This window comes from Pomacea canaliculata, linkage group LG5, assembly GCF_003073045.1.
Source record: "Pomacea canaliculata isolate SZHN2017 linkage group LG5, ASM307304v1, whole genome shotgun sequence".
In the NCBI taxonomy this organism is placed as follows: Eukaryota; Metazoa; Mollusca; class Gastropoda; order Architaenioglossa; family Ampullariidae; genus Pomacea; species Pomacea canaliculata.
In genome coordinates, this window is record NC_037594.1 from 12,580,446 (window position 1) to 12,602,600 (window position 22,155).

Sequence of the window (22,155 nt, forward strand, 5' to 3'; positions counted from 1 at the left end):
ACACAGGTTCACTTACATACTTTCCCCTGTTGAAGCTTGTATTTTTCTAATAACTTACCCTGTTTGGCTTAGAGGTTTTTTTCTTCACTTACTCATTCACTTGTCTTCTAACAAACCCCATATTTAACGTTTCACTCAGATTTCACTGCCAAGTCAGAATAGTGAAGTACTTTGGCAGGTTCATTTGCCACTTGAATTATTTTCACAAAGTCTCATGGGAGATTACCTACTATAATGTTTGTTTCTTTTGTTGACGAGAGGAGGAGGTGGTCATTAATCTTCACTTGCATAAACCCTCATCTTTCCCACTGCTACTGATCACGACCTGTCTTGCCTAAACCCAGGGTATTACTTCCCTGGTCGGGTGGTACTTGCTGCTCAGAAATTATTTACCCGGGGCAGATCTGAAATAACCAGGAACCTGTTTAGAAGGAGAAAGGTCCGGCAGGTGATGAGGGTTAAATCAAATGTGCCTGAACAGCTGCCGGGAGGAGAAAGGTTAAACTTTGTTCTGGTAGCACTAAGGCCTGTATTAATCCGGATGCTAGCGGCGCCATCTGTAACCAGTCACGTGGAATGGCAGTCACGCACCCAATATCAGTCGGGAAGAAGTCGATCTTTCACTTTCCGAGGCGCACCACAGTCTGACGTCAACGAATCGAACTCAACGACTGGACGGAGAAACGAAAGTGTAAATGAACGATTAAAGGAAAGAATGGAAAGAAAATGTTAGAAGAGGACTACAGTGGAAGGGGATACAAGAAATGGGGGATAGGAAACCCACGTGACAGAGCACTTGTTATGATACTTGTCGGTGAGGATCCCATGTCCAACCTTTGAGTGGAGTCGAGTGAGTACTGTATAAAACCGACATATGTTTGAGTTTTACAAGGATTTTTACATCCTAGCTAAACAGATGGCATGAGACAAACAGATTTTGAAATGAAAGTAGTAAGCAACCTGATTCTTAACTCGAAATGAAGCAACAGCAGGAACTTCGCCATGTCTAGACGCTTGGAGGAAGGTGATGGGTGGTTCTTCGTGCACCTTGCTATTGAATGCGCCTGCGCAGGGCTGGTAAGTAAGCAGGCCCCCAGACAGTAATTGCAGGCGTGTCATCAGGATCGTCCAGGTCTGAAATCAGTCAGTAAAAACCTCCAATGGAGGTTGGCTTTTTCTACAGGGTAATCACCGCTTCGTGACAAAGCAGCCTATACTCTATACTGTTCTTGAGGAAATTGCTCAGTATTGTGGACAAGTCTGATCGTGATGTTCTTGTGTTTCTGAAGTCCCAACGTCTGTCTTAGAACTAGTCTTCAGATGGTCGAGAATTACTTAGCCGAGGACCAGCTGGGTCCGTCTGGCTTCGCGTATGACTTTTCTCCGGCCGAGAGAAAAATATAAGACGATGTCTGTTTAGGTGGGCACATAAATACAGGGCTATCCCCATTCACGATAATTAACAAAATCAAAACAATCGAAGAACCTTTGAATTAATCAATTAAGAAAATAAAGATTTGTGTAAACAAAGAAAGATTTGGTACATTCCGGATTGTAAAAATACAGCAAACACAATAAAATTGCAAGACAGGAACCATAAAAATTTTTAGCTTACACAAACAACATTGTGAAAACATTTTTAGTACACAAATGAATTAAAAGTGAAAAAAAAAATACTAGTATATATAATTTTTATTCTGTCTGGCTTTTGAATCTCTTGGTGTCACGGCTATTATCAAAGGGTTGTGTTCATGGATCAACATCTCGAGCACTCTACGAAGTTCAGTTTCTGTTCAAGTTAGTTTTGTTGCTGTTTGAGCTATCACAGAGCTACAAAAACTCCGATTGCTACCCACAGATTAACAAACACAAAAAGCATGTTGAGGGGAAGCAATGTACAAGTCCTTGATTGCACACTTTGGGCTTGAGGCTAGCTTTAATGCCTCTAGACAGAACCTCTCAAGTACAAAATTACCGAGAAAAACTTAGGAAACCGGGTTGTTGGGTTTTTTTTGTCCAGGCCTGATGAAACTGGAGCAGCTGGGAGTAAAAAAAAAAAAAAGGGAGAACTTACAGTGGAGATGTGACTGGCGAGGACCGAGACTGGGCCACCCAATGCATTGATTTCTATTTACGCCCTCTCGAAATATTGTCATTGGATCCCAGCTCTCCCCGGCCTGCCAAGGTCAGGCATCATTACTTCAGTATGATTGAAGCGGTCCGGCTGGTGTCGGAAGTGGGGTGGCTAGGGAAGGGCGATGAGAGGGACTCTTAATGGGACTTGAAGACTTTGGTAAACATTTCATGCAGAGGCGGAGAAACCTTTGGTGCGTTGACTGCCATTCATTGATGGAATCTGCTGGCTGGAGCTGTCGGGGTCTGTTGCTTTAGTGTAAGACTGTGTGTGTCTGTATGTGTGTGTGTGTGTGTGTGTGTGTGTGTGTGTGTGTGTGTGTGTGTGTGTGTGTGTGTGTGTGTGTGTGTGTGTGTGCAAATCACCAAGTGGTGTGTGTACACGTCTGTGCATACGGACACACACACACTCGCACGCACGCACAGTTCACTCACTCAAAAAATTTAAACATTAACCTTTTTTTCTTTCAATGTTCTTTTTCGTTCTTTTTTTATGTTGTTTTATGCCTGTCATTCCTTTCTTACGAGCTGTGTACAACTGCGTTTGATTCATTCCTGTACTCAGTATTTACACTTCTTTAAATTGTATAATTTTGTCAAAATGGGAAATAAGTTTACCGTTACATCTCAAGATAATTTTCTCACTTCCTGGAGCTTCAAATTTGTTAACAACTATATAGTGATTACAAAGTTCGTCGAGGTATCATAAATGGCCATAGGCGGGGTATTGGGGCCGGAGATGAGCGAAAAGAAAAATAAGCCAGACTGTGTTTTCAGTGGTTTAAATTTGTAATATGTTTATGCCAGGCTTTCTCTCAGGAGCATGTATCAAACTGTCTTTGTTGTTGACTGGGCTCACTCACTCATTTGTACAGGAAAAGCATTGTCTCTCTTAAATGTAAGAATCGAATGTTTGCCATCTCTAACGAAGAACTCACCTTTCTGCAAGCAAGAAAAGAAACGGAAAAATTCTCCCCAAATGTCCCTTTCCTCTTAAAATAATCATCATGCTGTGTTGTTACAGTAGTGAATTTACTCGCCAAGTCCCAAAGAAAAGCAAAAGGTCCAAGAAGATGAAGAACGGTAACACATCCGATCCTCGGAGACAATCCTCTCCTCCACTTCTGTCTCTGCAACCACCACCACACCACAACCACCACCACCGCCCGTACACTCATCGTCCTCTGCCCTTCTGTCGTCACAGTGACTTCTTCGTGTGCTGCCCTAATTCCACTACCTCCCTGATTGTTTATCCCTAATTCCACTACCTCCCTGATTGTTTATCCCTAATTCCACTACCTCCCTGATTGTTTATCCCTAATTCCCACTACCTCCATGATTGTTTATCCCACCTCCTCCATAATGCAAAAATTAGAAGGTGTCTTGGTGTTTATATCACCTTCAGCATCACTCTAAAGGAGTTTCATTTCCACAAGATGTATTCTATCAGAGGCTCGACACCATCATGTGATATATGCGAGCGTCGTGCCGATAGAATGTGTTTGTAGATGTTTTGTAAAGTATCATCAAACAAACATTATAACATAAAATTATTTTGTCAATGTGAGGGGTATGGGAGCAGCGAAAGGGACTTCAGTCAGCCAGCAAGATGGCCTCCCTCTTTCTCTGTCTCGCTCTTGGCCGAGGACTGCTGTCTCGGTGAGTAAAAGATCAGAAGATGTGGTCAATACCAACAGTATGGCGTCTAAGCTGAACAATACTGCGGTCAATAACAGTTCAATAACTTTTAAGATACAAAACAATTGACAGTGATAACAAAGTGACGAACTTCAAGTTTGGTACCGTATGAACACCTAAGGGCAGACAATCTACTATGGACCAATCTTAACTTTCTTTCCAACACACTTTGAACTCATCTGAAGTATGACAGCAAGTTCTGTAGACATTGTTTGTGTTGAACACTTTTACAAGAAGAATCCGTCTGTTCGTGTTTTCGTCTGCTGGAAAACTTCGTAATGGATATACATGCAGACTAGATTGAATTACCTCCCGCTTCACACTGCCGTCTGTAACCTTCAATCGCCTCTAAGGGACTGGGCGTAAAATTACTCGTTTACCTCCCCCGCCCAGTATTGATGTCCAGGTTGAGGCAGCAAACTAGGTAATCTAGATATTTCTGTGCTGGGTGCATGGTGCATCTCTTGACGTGCGTACTTTGTGTTGTGTGCGTGCATAGGTGTCTGCATGCGTGTGTGTGTGTGTGTCCGTACATGCAGTATATTTTGTGTTTCTACAGATGTTTCTCTGCAGGGTCCAACATCTCGAGAGGATAAAGGACGACAAAGTTCAACAAAGTTTAACAAAGTAAAGTGGGGGCGTGATCTAATGCAAACATCCGCCTTTGTCCATTTTAGTACAAAAATGTGATAATAATCAACAGCTACACACATTTTGTTTTGTTTTGGTCCCTATGCTGGTGACGTCTAGTGGTACGCCAACGGCTTGGTGACGTGACGTGGCGTGAGGAGGCGCTCTCTAGCGGTATGCCTGGAGATGAAGTTGGGTGTGTGACGTGACGTCAGGATGCCTCGAGTTGTAGTTGACTGTGTGACGTGACGTCAGGATGCCTCGAGTTGTAGTTGACTGTGTGACGTGACGTCAGGATGCCTCGAGTTGTAGTTGACTATGTAACGTGACGTCAGGATGCCTCGAGATGTAGTTGACTGTGTGACGTGACGTCAGGATGCCTCGAGTTGTAGTTGACTGTGTGACGTGACGTCAGGATGCCTCGAGATGTAGTTGGGTGTGTGACGTGACGTGTGGAGGTGCCCTCTAGCGGTATGCCTGGAGATGTAGGTGGGTGTGTGACGTGACGTGTGGCCGCGTCCCCATCCGTCTAGCTGTCCACCAGGAGCGCGTGCACGGCGGGGGAAGCGCTCGCAGAGCGCGTGCCGTCAACAGAAGGCGCGAGGAGTACCATCCATAACAAACCGCTGTTCTCTCGCCCAACAACGGCCTCTTGTCCGCCCAGCAACCTAAAAGCCTTCTAAGAGATGGAAGGACAAACCGAGGGTTTAAACTGAAATAATATAGACCCTGGGATCAAAAACTGCCGACAGTCTCCTCCTGTGGACGGCCGTTAGCAGTGTGGAAAAAAGTGTTTTTCTAAAGAAGTGAGCTGCTGTGTTAGGGCGATGTGAGGTGTCAGGTACGTTTGTTTTTACCCTTGTTGAAAATGTGCTCGTGAGTATTAATTCGGAGATTTACTAGTCTTTTTTTTTTCTTGCTCGATCATTTTGTTATTTGACCAGCGTGTGTCAAGTTTTTTGTCAAGTAAAAATGTTTTTACCGTTTAGAATATTATTTCGACTTATAAAAGCATTATATACTACTGGGAAGTGCTTATGTCTGCTTAATTACATGTTTCAAAACTGCCGAAAGTACGATTTGGAGTTTGTAAGAAGAACAACCTCTATCAATTCAAATTTATTTGTTGAAAAATTGCAGAGTAGAAAGTATTCCGATTGAGGACGAAAAAATTCACATACAAAATGTTTTAATGTTTTTTTTTTCTAACTTTGTTTCGTTTGGGGAAGGGAGTACCTCCCTGAAATGCTACACATACAAGAAGTTCTTGTGAATGTTTATGAACTTTTAAAATTCTGAATAAAGCAGAAACCTGGAATACTAACTGAAGGACGTGTTTTCAACAGTAAATATCACGAAGGATATTCAATATTCTATAAGTCCCTGACACGGAATCCACAGAAAGCAGTCAGTAAGATACAAGATCATTTTATATAAGACGGTTTTTCATGTGTAAGGAAGAAATAAAATATCTCGAACACTAGAGAAAGGCTCCGTTGACAACTTAAAGAAACCTTCATCAAAAGAAAAACATCTGTTACTACCACAAAACTATAAAATAAGCGAAGTGAAGAGACCGACGACAGACAAGTAGAAGCAGTTTAAAATGTAAGGAATGTACAAAAAGTTCTCCAACATCTTCCACAAAGTCTTGTAAACAAACTGTCATGTCACATAGAGTCGGACTGTCATAGTGACAGGCAGTTTAGAGCCACTGTACCACCTACCGCAACTAAGCTCTTCTTCACATTTTAATCGCCTCTGATGAAACCCAGATCTTAAAGAAGTCCTGCAACATTCGTGATGGACATGATTGCCCATCTGCAGGCTATCAAAAAAGCAAGACTAATAATTACATTCTGTCGTTCATCAATACGAGAGCTGGAAGTATAAACACAGCCACCCACAGTGCCATGCCAGCAGGACTGCCAGTGAAAATGAGAATGGTGCCCGATTACACAAACCATAAAAGTAACATAATTCGATTTCGATCACCTTATTGGTCAAGCAGTGTAGCTTCCTGCTCTGATGAAGACAGCAATGTCGCAAAGCATCTCCCTCTCTCCAGCAGGCGAGGACGGGGTGGTCAGGCTTGTTTACGATTCGGCAAAAATAATGTGCGTGGGATAAGTGGTAAAAAGATCTATAAAACGAATCTCCAAGCAAGTGCTCTCCAAACATACTGCATTTCTCCTCTGGTTCTCATTTCCTCTCTAAGGCTGTTTTATTGTCAGTGCAGCCTCCAAGACTGAGTCAGATTAGTCCTTTTGCGCCTCTGAGAGCAAAAACTAAATTTACAGTTGGCGATAATACCCTTATTTATGCTTCGTCTACCGCTCCAACTTTCAAACTGACAATTGCCTGAAGACTAAAATGCTGACTGTAAAAAAGCTCGACAGTTACATCGTTGAGTGTTTGCTGCATTTTACTGACGATGAAATTTCAATGAAAAGTGTGTGTGTGTGGTGTGGTTACTCGCAGAAATATTACTGTTGTTTTTTTTATTGCATGGTCAGAGTATTTGAGGCTTGGGACTCGAATTTTAAAATCGAAACAAAACAGAAAGAAGATTAAGCGATTTTGTTTTAGTTATCAAATCATTGTATAGGATTGTGTTTTCTCTTTTCTGTTTTCTTAATAATCAGATTCTCACTTAAGTGTCTTGGTTGAATGCTCGAGACCTGGAGGGATTGTCTGACAGTTTCATCTACATTATTGAGTTTTTTTGTGTTTTTTTTTGTTCGTGGATGGACAATATAAGAAGAAAAGTGTGGGTCTGGGGATTAAAGAGCTAACATAGTTCTCTCCTTGCACGTCAAGCAGGTCATTGTAGATAAAAGTATTCTTCAAATGTAGGCAAGTTTCTCCTTTGACCCACGCATGCTATAACACAGAAACACTTCAGATAATGCGAGAGCCATTGAAAGTTTATTGTTTTTGTCCCTGGAAGGCAATGATGTTAGTGGAAGTGGTAGGAAAGCCTCGTGTAAGGGTACTAATCACAGTGACCTGAAGTATTCCAGGAGTGTACTCACTTGGAGAGAAGTGGAGAAGTAATAACTGTTGGCAGGTTCAATCAGTCAGGCGCGTGGGTAGCGGTAGGATGACAGAGGTTTGTAGTTTTGATTGAAAGGTCAGCCGGAGACAATGGTAGCATCCCATGAAAACAACCAGACTGACTTCTCTGTGAGCTAGCAATGATTTTGTTGTCAACCCGGTATCTGGACCTTGTGGCAAGAGCAACTTGTCCTCTTATTGTATAGATTAAAATTCAAAATACTTTTTTTCACACATCTAGTACCATTGAGATATTTCAGAAAAAAGATGTTTGACAGCAATGCTACGCGAAAGAGAGAGAGAGAGAAACCCCGAGAGAAGCATGAAATGATCCACTTGAAGAACATGGTTATATCTTGGAGATTCTACATCGACTGGGTTTTATGATATGATTACCATCCCCGGCGATGTAATAAAGTTAAAGGGTTTTCAGTGTCGTCCAGTTCCTAATTGGACTGACACAGCTTTGAGAAGGCAAAGCAGACTGTTCAAAGCTTAAATCGCCGCTTTTCAATTATCGGGAAAACGGAATCTCAAAGTTGTTTTGCGGAGACCGTCGTTTTGTTCATTTCCGACATGATCGGGAAACTACGAGGTCTCACGCGAAGGATGCCGGGAAAAGCTGGTGGATGTTTGAGACAGTGACTTTACAGTTTGATACACTTTCCAGGTCACTGATTCTATTTCCGTGGGAGGTGCATTGGCTTTAGAGCTAGTGAGATTGTTGTGCAATCTTGTGGCACTTACTTGCTATCTGGAGAGAAAGGAGATGTGGAAAACGTTTTAAACTGAAAAAAAAATCACATTTGGGGCTTTCTGACCGGTCGGTCCGTGCTACGGCTTTTGGTGTATATTGGACTTGAGTGCAGTAAAACAGTGAGACAGAGAGACAAACAGACAGACCGACAGACAAACAGACAGGCAGGCATCTCGGCTGTTCTCATTTCTTATTCTGATAGAATTTTTTCGGGTGTGTATCTAGAGAGCGAGGGTTTCATTTTCAAGTTAGTGTTACAACTTTGTTTTCTTGCTCGAGTGGTCCTTGTAACAGGGCAGTAAACTGTAATCGTTTCGGTGCTTCTGTTTTACATGCATTCAGCACGACACAGTTTCCATTACATCCTTCTTTTCAATCAATTCCAGCTTGACCTATCCATGCCAGACCAACCAACCCATCCCAGACTGACCAATCATCCCATTCCCAGTAACCCATCACATACGGATACAAACTCTCTGTTTTGTTGTCTTTGTTGCCACCCCGCACTTTCCAGACACGCTCGAGCAGCACCGGGACGTCCTCCCACCAATATTGATGACATCGACCAGGACCATAGGTCAGTTGTCCAATGGCCTTTTGATCCCCTCAAGCTGCACAAATCGGCTTTAGCCAGCACGTCCTCCACCCTCCCTTGGAGAACCCCGTATTTTATGTTCATTGTTCTGCATTGTTCTACAGACCCAGAGCATTTTTGGAGTAACGCAGATGATGATGATAATAATAATAATGATGATTACGATGCAAAATGTCTAAAGCGCATACTCACACTCCCAAGGAGGATTCCTATGGAGTGTAGCTAATATGGAGGGACACGGACGGCAAGAATAAAATGTCAGCCGTGTACAGTCTGGTGCGCCACAAAAATCTGAGGTTAATTTCAATTCCACATTTTTTCTTTTATAATCAATAACGTGACTGATGAATTTTTTTTAATCCATTGATTGAATGGATCCAAAAAGCTGAAACTTCTCAATGACATTTTGCTACAACAGTCAAAAAAAAAACAAAAAAAAAAAAACAAAAACAACTCAGTGTTTTTTAACATCGTGACACAGTTAAAGGAGTATTTATTAGGACTTCAAGTAAATATCTCAAATTGTAGTTTTGTTTCTAAATAATTTTCAAATATGTTAATAATGGAATGTTATTTAGAACTTATTGGTCTTTCACGTGTTCCTCAGTATGAAATATCTACATAAAAAGTCTTGATAAATGTGTATAGTTGTGTGTATTGGACAGAAAATTGGTTTGTCCGTTGGCCAGCCGAGCACAAGAATTGAGTTTGCCACGACTGAGGAGTCTGTGTGGCACCTATTTCGCCCTAGGGTTTCGTCAAGTGAAAAAAAAAACCTTGAGATGCCATCGACCGGTCACTGATAACTGCCCAGTTTAGCTGTGAAAAGAAAATTCTTCAGTTTAGAGAAGTTGAGAAAGTTTCGTTTTCTGCGGGAAAACTAATTTTGCAGCTGGTCTGCCCTTCATGCTCGCGACTGACTGGAGACAATTTTTCGGCTTTTTGAACAGTTCTTTATAAATTTTAAGTTTTACACAAATTTCTGTTTGTACAAAAGGCAATGTCGCCACATAAAATAATATCTCTTCAAATGTCTGAGGCTTGACAGAACAGTGAACAAACATTAAAGACATAATTCCGTAAATGCTGAGAGGGTCATCATCTGTAAATGCTTACTATAATACAAAATACTAATGATCGGGTAGATATTAGTACGAGACACTATTTTCTGATATTTGTGTGACAATACTCTACATCTTCTGTTCTTGAGATGCAGGCGTGTGTGTGTCAGAAAGAGAGAAAGAGAGCAAGGATTATGTACAAATAGTGTCAAGGACACGCAAACATGTTAAAAACCTGCTTTTGTTTATGTTGTTGTTTACTAAAATCAGTGCATCGACATGTACCTAGAAACAGCCTACATATAAAATAATATGCAAGTGGGTGCAGTTTCACGGAGTTTTCTACTTCTCTTGTTTATGACTCTAAAACAGGAATATTTATGTTTGCACACAAAAGAAGACAGGAGAGAAGAAAGAGTTGGGGGAGAGTGTGCGAGTGCGTGTGCGTGTCTGAGGGAGAGAGAGAGCGTGGGAGAGGAGAGAGAAACGAGAACTATTGATGGCGAGTATGATGCGGGTCTGAGTAAAGATGCTCTCGTTCACTTCTCTCGTCTTCATTCACTCTGGCTGTGTCGACATCTCGTCTGTCGAGGATCAATAGCTCGCTCTGCTGGTCACCTCGCTTGTCCTGGACACCTTACCGGACACTCACGGGCAGTCAGATGGACAATCGTGCTTGAAAATGATTGATGGCAACAAAGTGGTTGATAGACATTGATCACAAGGAAGTGGGTGAGCAGATATTTCACGCTTGCTCGACAGGGTGGAAACTTGAACGCGAATCTCGCAAGAAAATAAGACTTCATCTCCAACACACACACAGAGGAGGTGAGTGGGTAAAACACTCTCCTGATCTCTCACATCCACACGTACACACATCAGAATCATGTTCACAAACACACAAACAAGAATATATAACCATATACACTCTCTTTCATTAGCGCATGAATCTCTACTGAAACGCACGCAGACTGAAGGAGGGAGGGGTAGAGGAGAAGAAGAGGTGGTGGTTGTGGGAAGACAGCAGATACCGATGAGGTGGAGGAGGAGTGGTTCAGGGAGGAAAAGCTGCATCCTTTAAACTTGTTAGCATTGCCAACAATGCTGCCTAAAATCTGAATCAGCCCCCGCCATCTTCTGGTCGTCGTCAGCCTGCTCGAAGTCTTTTTTTGGAGGCTCACCGAGACCTCTGGCCGATGTCGCAGGATGAGGGACCGCCAAGCTGAACTAATGAAATCAACCAACGTATGCTTGCCGACCGATTCCTAAAGAGATCGAATATTTGTATGAGTCTTTTTTTCCCTTAAATTTTGCCGTTGACGAGGGAAAAGTTAGCAAGTTTTATTTTCTCTTCGTTGTGTGGCGTGTTTGTCCTCTTCTTTCTTTTGCTGTTCTTGCTTCATGTCATTTGCTATCTCAGCGTGCCCTTCTGACTGTTAATGGAGTTGTTACGAGATGGGGTGATTCTGTACACCGAGTTTTTAAGCTGTCTTTTGTTTAAGTTCTTTCCATAGAGAGATCTTATCTGCATTCTTGGTGTTGCCGTCAATATCTCATTACAAGGGTCTTGCTGTAAGGAACCGGTCTCTGGAGATATCGGAGATGCTAAAGAGCAAGACACTTAAACAACACCTTCCTACGCAAACATAAGAAATATTTGACCGAATGTTCCTGGTGCCAGACACGTCTGAGAACTTATTCAGAGCAATTAACCAGGGTGATTACTGTCCACTAGCCAGCTGATACCTTGTATTTGAAGCCCTAGGGTCCTCGCAGTAAGTACCGCAATTAGTGACTGGCGTCAAACCCCGGTCATCGGTCGACCATATTTCAGGAGCTGACCGCTGTCCAGTCTCCGGACATTCTGCCTCAGCCTCCGGCCGACAATCTCAGCCTCAGCAGCCTCTTATGTCCAAATGTCTGTCGATCAATCGACACAAAGACTTGCAAACTCGCAGCTGGACTGGAATAATCTCGCCGTGAAGACCTCTCGGTTCTGGACTGTTCTGCCATAGCCATTCCTTGATTTCAGTTCAGCCCTTTGCACATACAAGGAGCTTCCTTCCATTAATATTGTCTGGTGTTAACCCTATTTGAAAGGGAGATAATTCGCATTGTTTTCCAAGGGAGAGAATTTTGTCTCTACAGTGCATCTTGACATTATTGTGATTGTAAAAAAATGTATACAATTTTACGTATTATATTTTAACTACTCTGTTCTGAACTAGCTTTAAGGTTTATCAGGGGATTATTGTTTTTAGGGATGATCTCATGTTTTCTGGGAGGATCTCATGATGATCTCACTGATCTCTGAGTACGAGAGAATACTTTGGTGAGTGAAAACACGTTTCGACAAAATGTTACAACAGGATACGCCCGCAGGATATCGAATAAAGACGGTGTGAAGTTGGAATACTGGTTTGCCGAGCTAGAAAATAAATAAATAAATAAATAAATAAATAAATAAATAAATAAATAAATAAATAAATAAAGTAGCATTTCCCGTTAGTTCTTTCTCGGGACACATTAACAGGTCAGGAAAAAATGTGTCTGAAGCACCATTGGCACAGCTTGTGGCAGAAAATAAGATTGCTAAGAGGGCGCTTTATGCCACGAAATTGGCGAATGTGGCGAACCATTCTAGTTGTCAAACAAGTGGACCCAGAGACAACTCGCCAATCGATGGGCGACACGTTGGTAGCGGAGAACCATTCAAACTTCGGATGGTGGCGATTGAGGAAGTCATTCATGAAGATAAGCCTCACGTTGGGTCCTTAGGTACCCTTAGCAACGATTCAAGATTTATGTCTCACCTTCTTTGACAGGGTCTGTTCAAAGACATTAAATGAGTATTACAACCTTAAAAGTGAGAGCGTCTTTGGGTGTATGTGGGTGGTTGAGGAGGTCACCCTGTTTTTATTGTTTCTTCCATCTTCTTCGATTTAAATGTTCTGTCAGTCTATCGATCAGTAGAACTGTTTTTCCTCTCCCTGTCTTCAATTTCCAGTGTTTTATTCAAAATTTGACGTTTAAATGAGATTATAGTGATATTAGAGTGAAGTCCATTAGATTCTTTAGGCTGCAGAAGAAATATTCTACACTTGACACTGATTCTTCGTCGACAATGTACGTTGTCACCATGGGATAAGGGGCTTAATTTGTTGGAACAGCTGAATAACATGGACGAGAAAATTGTCAAATGCGCAAGTGAAAATAATATTTTAACTATTTTTTCCAAATGGGCTTGGGGAAGCAAGATGCGATCCAGTCTGTGAAAGCTTGCTGTCAATGTTCCACAATGCGTGCGCTACTTCAGAGATCCAGGAGCTTGGTGAAATCAAATTAGGCAATTTTTTGTATTTCCTTGAGTTTGAATAATTATTTGCGGACTTCTTTATGTTAGGCTCTGTTGAACGAAAATGATGAAATAAAGAATCCAAGGACATGAAGACTCATCACTTTAAACTATCCATTGACCTGTATCAGGTGCAAACCAAATATAGGACATTCTTAAAAAAATATATTCGAACAAAGTTAATTAATACGCGGAGGTCCAAAAACTGTAAAAGTCGATCACTTTAGGGACGAAAGCTTCATTAAATTAAAAACAGTTAGTCGTGGAATTCGTGAAGTTTTCATAAGAACTTGAAATTAATACTAGTAATGAAGTAATCTTTGTGCAGATGTGCAACTTGTCGCTAAGTTCTAGCTAAATGTTGAAGGTATAGCAGGTATTTAAAATGTTGATGGCATACTCTCAGATTAGTTGACTGCTGACTGTCTCTCTTGTGCCCAGTGTCACAGACTGGTCGCCCCTGGTAATCGTGACCAAAGTAGAGATCAGCAAGCGGCGTCAGTGATGGTGTTACCACATGACAAACAACAACATTTAACTTCTTGACAGAAGCTTCGAGTATGTGCTCGATAGTATCGAATGAACAGTGGTGTAAGTTTTGATTAGACACGTCAGGGCTGCCCCAGACAGTGCCCAGGATCGTCAGATGTCATCAGACGCTTGATGAGCGAGTCCGAGGGCAGGTAGGTTGCGACTGAAGTAAGTGATTGCTGTTATTTCCGTTAGTCCAGCAAACTTTACGTAAACAATTTGTATAGCCATACCCAGCAGTTTCTTGTCTACTGAGCTGTGTGTCAGTTTATATCAGTAATTCTGACTGTAGACTACAAGAAATCGAAGTGCTAGCCATCTGTCATGCCATCAACTTGGTGTCACTTGAATCCAAGCAGATATTATTAGTAGACCCAGTGTGTTTTTAATAATAATAATAATAATAATAATAATAATAATAATAATAATAATAATAATAATAATAATAATAATAATAATAATAAAATAATAATAATAATACACGGTAGAATGAAGTGACCGTGGTTGTTCCCCATTACATTTCGATCTGGAGAAATGTTGCTGACCTCTCTCTCGAATGAATTCGGGTTGGACTTTTTTTTTTAACTTCAGTCCAAAGTTATGCTTGATCATCTTCGACTTCTAAATACAGTTCACATCTGTAGGGATGTATGCCAAGATCAGCCGTTTCATTTTCTGGGCAAAAAAAATCAAAGACCTCTCATCATGAATTCCTTTCATCGGTCCACGAGCTGTAGTTGCGCACAGTTACTGCCTAGTTACAGGTCTATCGCTGGAAACTGCTAATAAAGGCCATGGAGAGAGAACTATGCACAACTTCAGCGAGACCTTAGGGATACTAGTCAGCTTCCCTCCTCCAAGCAAAAAGAGCGAACGTGCTTTGTGTGCTAACTGTGTCTTCTGGACGCACGTCAGACATGATGGACAAGCAATCAAAGCTTTGAGGAGGTCCACTGCGCTGCTGGCTCATTTTTCTTCTTCCCTCCTACAAACTGGTAACTCGAATGATGACATTAATTCGTATTCTGCAAGTAGGCGTGTTGCTGAAATCAACGAAAAAAAGTGTAGGTGAATGTAGTTTTAATTTGCCTGAGCTATATTCCGACTCCTGCCCTCAGCCCGTAATGGAAGACAAATGAGTTTGGTGTGGAAATTCAAATTGATGAAACTGCCTTAGTATCTGAACCCGTCCAACGATCTTAATGATAATCGTTGCCAACTGAATCCTTGTATCGTAAGTCTCTCTAGTTTTGTCAGACAATCTCAGCCCATAAACATACTATAGCTCGGTGTGGTAACAAAATGATGTGCGTGCGATACCTTCATCCGAATCTCCACCTCAGAAACATATTCATAGAACGAGGACTACCAAACACCTGTCGAACCTAATGCCAGTCTTCTGTAGGTACGAACTGTAAGTCATTTGTAATCAACCAACTACCTATGACCAAGGTCCAAATCACAACCAACAAACACTGATGGTTAGCTATTAGCCGATCTCTCTGGCAAAGAACTCGGACATCTTGCAGTGAATATGAATGTGCCCCCGGGTACACAACAGATGTTTGGACAAGACAATGGAGGACAACAGAGCCACGGGTCTGCTGGAGAAGTTATGATGGGAACCCCAAAATCTCATCTTTGTAGAAGTGCGTTCCGAAGTCTTTTCATGTCTGATATTTCCACGTGTCCTTTTTCTTGGAATGTGTGTACAGAGCGTGGTGCAGAAATGTGAGTCTGCATATCATTTGGTCCTGCCATCTTCATGCGACAGCAGAGTGCACTCAGCAGGGAAGTGACAGTTTCAGTTTTAGGGGGAAAACGAAGGAAGCGAGGTTTTAGAGATGTTTGGACTCATACTTCATGGTGTTGGTGGGGAGGGTGGGTATCATCTCTAGCAGCGGCTAGTACCCGTGATGGTGCGACTGCCAGTTTATGAAATACACGTGACTTAATATTTATACATGATTGGAGACGATTTCAGACCGACTTCAAAATCTGTCTACCCATGGTTGACTTTTTATGATGAATTGTTGTCTTTTGACTTCAGTGATGATTTTATAGATGGCTTCATGATAACACGATTGTAGCTTGCTTGACTTCTGTCAGACCTTGCTTCAGGGAACAGAAGAAAGAGTGTGTGTGTGTTTCTGTGTGTGTGTGTGTGTGGTCTATCTCTCTCTCTCTCTGTGTGTGAAGGTGTCTGTGATCGATAAGCCTCATCGTCTGCGGTTTCAGATCAAAATTTAAATTCAACGGTTGCATTCCGGTTTCCGTTGCAAGCAGCGCGCAGGGCCTGAAGCAGGCAGAGAAGCTGGATTTGCAGGAATTGTCTGTCTTTAAATTCAGTCTTACCAGCCCACAGGGTCTGGCAACAGTCGAGGGCCAAGAGCTTAGGTCAGCGTCAGACTGGAAAGAACTGCATACACGCATGGTTACAGATAGGTTCATTGAGTTTTCTGCCCTCGGCAAAATAAGAGTCTTTAAAGTTTCCCCCACTCGTCTGGAATGAGGCTCAGCTGACCGCGCAGACTGCCTTGAAAATCGTTATTCTCCTTGACAGAGACCTCCATCTTTGGCGCCGCTAGAGTGCCATCCACTCCCCAACCGTTGTGTTGTCAGTCGCCCTCAAGCACCTCAGTGTCAGTCACTCTGACATGACAATGGAACTCAGTCTCAGATGGAGACTCACTAGTCTCAGCTACCCTTAGAGCACTACAGCTCTAACAACACTACAGTTATAGTAGCTCTAACAACACTACAGTTTCCTAGAAGGTAGCTTTGTGTTGAAGAATTAGTGGGCTGCAATTATCTTCCAGAGATACGGTAACGACCAAGGCAAGATAACATTTTTTCGACTCCCGGGTGAATTTTTGTTCTTTCTATTCTCGAGACACACGCATGCTTTCAAACATCGCAATGAAAAAAGTCAACAAAAGAGATGTCAGTGTTGAGTATGAACACACTTATGTGAGTGAGAGAGCTTGTATCATAGAGGAATATCAGTATATACCACACCTAGATTTTTACCTCCTGCTCTTATATTTTGAAAAAAATGGAGAGGATAATACCGGCAGATTTGCGGACAAGTATTTTGCATTGACCTTTACTCCAAGATGATCAAAAACTATTTTGTATCCTACTTGTCCTTTAACGTCTGGGTGGTCGACACAATAGCGAAACATCCTGTTTATAAGGCGATGTGGGGCATCGGACTACAATTAACTTCACAACCACAAACGCTTCTTGAGGCAAGCATTGTCTCCCTTGACTCCAGGAGGCAGGCAACTCTATGTTCCTGCGAAAGTCATGTTCCAGACGCTTTGTATTGCCCTTGCAATTTGCCTTGAATTTTTTTTTTTTTTTGTACAGTTCGTGGGAATTATGCTTCCTATTAATAGTTCTAGCCTCATTTTTAACTGGGTTTGGCCCTGGACGTGTCACACCAGACACTGATAACCAGTCAGAACTTTTGTGAATGATGCTAGATTATTAACAATATAAAAATGGCATGTTTCCTAACACATCAATGAAACTGTCAAATTTTGACAAAATAAAAGAAATTACAGTAGTAATTCACTGTCACAGTGTTTCCTTCTACTCAGTGTCTTTCTGAAATGTGTCTTTTGGGTATCTCAGTACGCGCATGTGTATTTAAAGACTGTGTGTGTGTGAGTAAGAGAGAGAAAGAGGGAGAGCTTTTATAATCAGTTATTTTGCCGATTTCGTGTTATCATTCCGTTGTCTTCCCCCTTCCCTTATTCATTGAACAAGGTTCAATAGTAATTAAAAGGAAGGAAATAAAAGTCTTTGTCGTTGAGACCAAATATTAAAACAAACAAAACAATTGTGATTCGTCGTAACTGTATTCATTGTAGCAAAGCTAGAAAGCATTCAGTGGAAACAACATAGACCAGGGTCTTGTGCACATCTGTGACTTGGTATTGAATGTATTTCTTCATCTCTTGGAACCGGGTATTGAACAGGACTGAAAGCCTAGTGTCTAGCATAGAATTATTCTCGTGTGGAAAGTGTGGCGGTGGTGCCGGTGCTGGTGGTGAGGGGAATGAGTTAAACAGATAAAGGAAAGACGGACCGAGTGACCCTTGGAAAGAACAGCAGACTTACAACCATCTGAGATAGTCTGGACCATGATCGCAAACACAGTGTCGGTTGTCTGTATATGAAGTTAGGCCACAGACCCTCTCAGCCTTTAGACGGTTTCTGGCGAGCACACTGGTCAAGGGAAGGCCAGACACGAAGACGGGAGAGAGAGAGAAAGGGAGAAAGAAAGTTCTGGAAAGCTGGCCCGCGGCGACACACCCAAGCAGCCGCAGCACCTCGCTGAGCACCGATGACATGAGGACGACACCAGAGACGACGGGTTGTGGCTCAGTAGGAAATTTGTGTTGACAAAAGCGAACTAAGACCGGGTGCATGGGAGCCAGCGATGCCTGCACTGTCTGTGTGGTTTTAGCCATTTGTGGGATATGGGGTGCCGACTGTATGTTGACCCTGGACACTCCTGCTCTCTGGCAGGGAGGTACTAAGACTGTTGGCGCCGCCTAGGCCGGAGGTAGCAGGGCTCGTCTCGGTGTCCCGCTCGGCGGCTGCTCTTTTCCCTTAATCAGTCTCAGGAAGTACTTTGAGTTTACTTTTGTTCCTCACCGTGTGTGCTTGCCTGTCATTCTGTCTTTTGTTCAGGCGGGTCCAGAGTTATGAACACGTGGTGTACGAGAACACTGGACTACCTTAGTATGAGTACAGTATATCTCTATTAGAAATTAAGAGGCTTCCTAAAGATTCTCGGATGCTAGAGTTTTGCGCTTTTAATAACACTTTCTGGAATAAAATATCTATTCATTTACAGACTAGTCAGAAAAGTCATATTACAATACAAGAGAATGGCAAGAGCAGTAGAGGATAAGTATATAACGGATGTAGTATATATATATAGAAAGAGAGAAATCCTCTTCCAACATGCACGAGCAGCTGTTATTTATTTATGCCAAGGAATCGTGATTACGATCTACTAAAACGATTAGAAAAGAAGCCCACTGGTACAAGAAATTAAATCATCAAAGTAAATTAAAGAAAAAGATATCAAGGAAGCAAAACCGTTTTTTCAGGAATTCGATACATACTTAATTACGAAGTAGTTGTAAAATTTGGAAACTTTGTAAAAAGCTCACGTCTACGACTAACTCTATTTGCAGCTTAATTTGCTTATGTGATGTGCGTGTCTTATCTGTACCACAGATAAAAATATGTCAAGAAAGAGAGAAAGACAGAACAGAAGATGAACATACTTGCGCTCAAGGCACACGTGTAACATGTACAGAACCTGACACATCTTTACTATGAGAAGAAACTTCCTAGCTCAGAGTAAACTAATGAGATGGACACAACAACCACTTACAACTAAAACTCTCTTCTGACTGATGGTCAAGGGCGGAACAAATGGCAAGATTTTCAGTTGTTTGTACCGCGGAGCCCAGCAAAGAAACCGTTGATCCCAGTGCGATTGAGCAGGTGCACAAACTTGATTGGTTTCTGATTTGAGCATCATTTTACTTGTAGAACAGTAAATGGAGGTACACAAGTTTTCGACTACGAAGTAGATGAGTTATCTGAATAAACATCATTCCAGAAGTTGCGCCGCTTCTGTGTCGCCGAGAGAGTGTGTGTGCGCGTGTGTGTGTGTGTGTGTCCCAACTTACTAAACCTTTACTAAACCGAACAACATTATGAGTCAATTATCAAATTATGAAAGTCTTAAAGATCAGCTGTTTGATGTTGGAACTGCAGAAATTTGCAGAGAACGGCGCTGACACATGGACGGCTTGACCTGCGACTGTGACTTCATCAGAGCAAGAAGGGACATAACTTTCCGTGGCATTGCCTTTGTAAGGGCCTTAACTCTTGCTGTCATCTCCTCCGGAAATGGCGTCACGACTGCTCTGAAGTCTGGCTCTTTATTTAGAAAAACTTTTCGATTTCCATAATCTCCACCGTTTCGTCTTATTTAGTGTCTGGCCTCTAAACCTCTACGGCTGTCATTTCTAGTTGAAAATTGACTTCAAACCCAATCCACATATTGTGTGCGGGACGACCCAAAAATACATCCAGCTATATATATATAAACATTTGTATCCAACATATTAAGGAATAAATTGTTATTAAAAAACTTATTTATTAATTTGCTTATTAGTAACAGCTTTTTGTGTAGTATGAAAAGACCATGAAAACGGAGAAATGATTTAACTCGAAAATGAAATGCGTGGAGTTCAACCTGGCATCACGCAAAGAGAAATCAAAGCACAGAACAGAGGAAACACATACACTGCATCCCTGTTGTACTGTTGTACTATGCTTACAGTTACCGTCTAGAAAGCAGAGTCGATCCAAACTCCATCTTTTTACGAGCCTAACATAAGACTTTTCAATGCGAACTGATTTCCTCAAGTGACATACAAATGCAATATCTATCAGATTCATTCCCTTTTGTGATTAGACTTTTATTACTAGGGCTTTCTTTCGTCGCTTGCTCTAGAAACCAGCGCCGTCGTCTCTTGACTCTTTGATTGCGTCGTTAACGCTTCTCCTTATCTCAACATCCGGGTGACTGCAGGGGCTCCTGGAGACATCTGGGGGGACAGATCGTGTGTGTGTGTGTGTGAGAGAGAGAGGGAGAAGAGAGAGAGATACAACTTTCTTCATTCAAGTAATAAAAGTATTTTTTTTATTGCACTAACGCCCGTATACCAATAAATATTATTAACTCTGTTAGACATTGAGAATGTTCTGGTCAATGTCCGCCTTTGCTTTGGCATCTGAACGGTGTGTGATGTAGAGAGGTGCATGTTGACAAATGTCAAATATACTTTGACAACAGCTCTCATTTCACTGATATGTGATAGAGAGGAAACTTCATTTAAAATAAGAGACCATTCTAGCCTTTGCCTTGTATTTGTATTTACACTAGTCTCAGATATTTGCCGATGAAGAAATTTAAGCGCATTTGTCAGGTACACAAATTAAGGCTTTACAAATATGCACATTGAAACGGATTCTGTATCTGGAACTTTACAAAGCTATTCGTCAATACCATTTTAAAATTCAAGTTTCTTTGCGTCCTTCGTTCTCCTTTTCTCCCTCTCTTGTTCTCATCCTCTCTGCATGTGTGTGTGTGTGGGCGCGCGCGATATCGTAAAAAACTAAATTCCTTCCTGATGTCAACACATCCATTTTGAAGACGTGTGAATATGCTGGAATAACTTCCGGGGCTAAATTGGAAAGTCAGGTCTTCCTTTATTTACAAGAAATAGCAGCTCAAGTTTGCGCAGCCCTCGTAATGTAGAATTTCAGCAAACATTCCGCACTAAAAGGTAGGCCGTGGTATCCCTCCGCACAAACGTGAGAGGACACGCCTGGGTGCTTGAGGAGTGTGTGTAACAAAGCCTATGTTTGCATGCTTGGAGTATTCAGAATCACTACAAAAGAGGACAGACCTGTTCTTTCTGGACATTGCTACTGGTTAGAGAGGAATAATGTTAACTGAAAAACAATTTGCCGGTGTAGCTGTTTATGAATGAGAGAAAATCGGAGCTAACAACATCAACAGAGGTACCATGGCTGAAGAAAGAAGCACAGCCAGAGTAAATACTCGAATGTCTCATTTGTTTGTTTAGTTTTTTGTTGTGAATGCAATGTTTCTGCACACGTTTTTCTTCTAGGCTTTAATGTTACCTTCAGTGAAGGAAATATCGTCTTTCGAATCTTGATATAGATGTTAAACGACTATTTGTTTCTAAACACAGACTGGACCTCAGAGCCATTGACATTTCTTTATATGAATTTTATCTTTCTTTGCATCTGCATGTAAAGGTCATGTGTCTCTGTCGTCTGTAAGGTTTTGGTGTGTTATTTCTTGTCGAACTTACAGTACTGATATACAAAAATTGTCTCTTAGAAGAGCTAATGTATGAGTTCTACAGGTTTTTTCTTTGAGGTCACTCAGCAATTCTTGACTACAATCTTTATCATCTTTCCTTTCACCTTTTTCTGTGTTTTGTAAGATGTAGCCACTGTCAGAAGACAACACGATTGTCGGGTACATCGCAAAAAGTATACACATCATTAGCATTTATTAATATTATTCCATTTCGAGGAATAGCAAATCATTGTGAGGTAACGTGCAGTCCTCCCTAGCCACACCTTATCTCACCTGAAATCATAGCAAAGCTTTGAATTCTACAAAGCTTTTGAATTCACTTTCTCCTTCACCACACTAGAGAATTCTGATGTTCAAATTGTATTTATTCAGTTCAAGTTGAGG

General features: G+C 41.7%; 1 protein-coding gene across 1 annotated transcript in view; it reads left to right on the forward strand.

Annotated features, from left to right (window-relative positions):
* The first annotated feature begins 4,831 nt into the window (after positions 1 to 4,831).
* LOC112565167 (alpha-1A adrenergic receptor-like) overlaps positions 4,832 to 22,155 on the forward strand; it is a 51,316-nt gene continuing 33,992 nt past the window's right edge. Inside the window, exon 1 of the mRNA XM_025240493.1 lies at positions 4,832 to 5,302. The gene's annotated coding sequence lies outside the window, so the exon portion shown is untranslated. The remainder of the gene's footprint in view (positions 5,303 to 22,155) is intronic.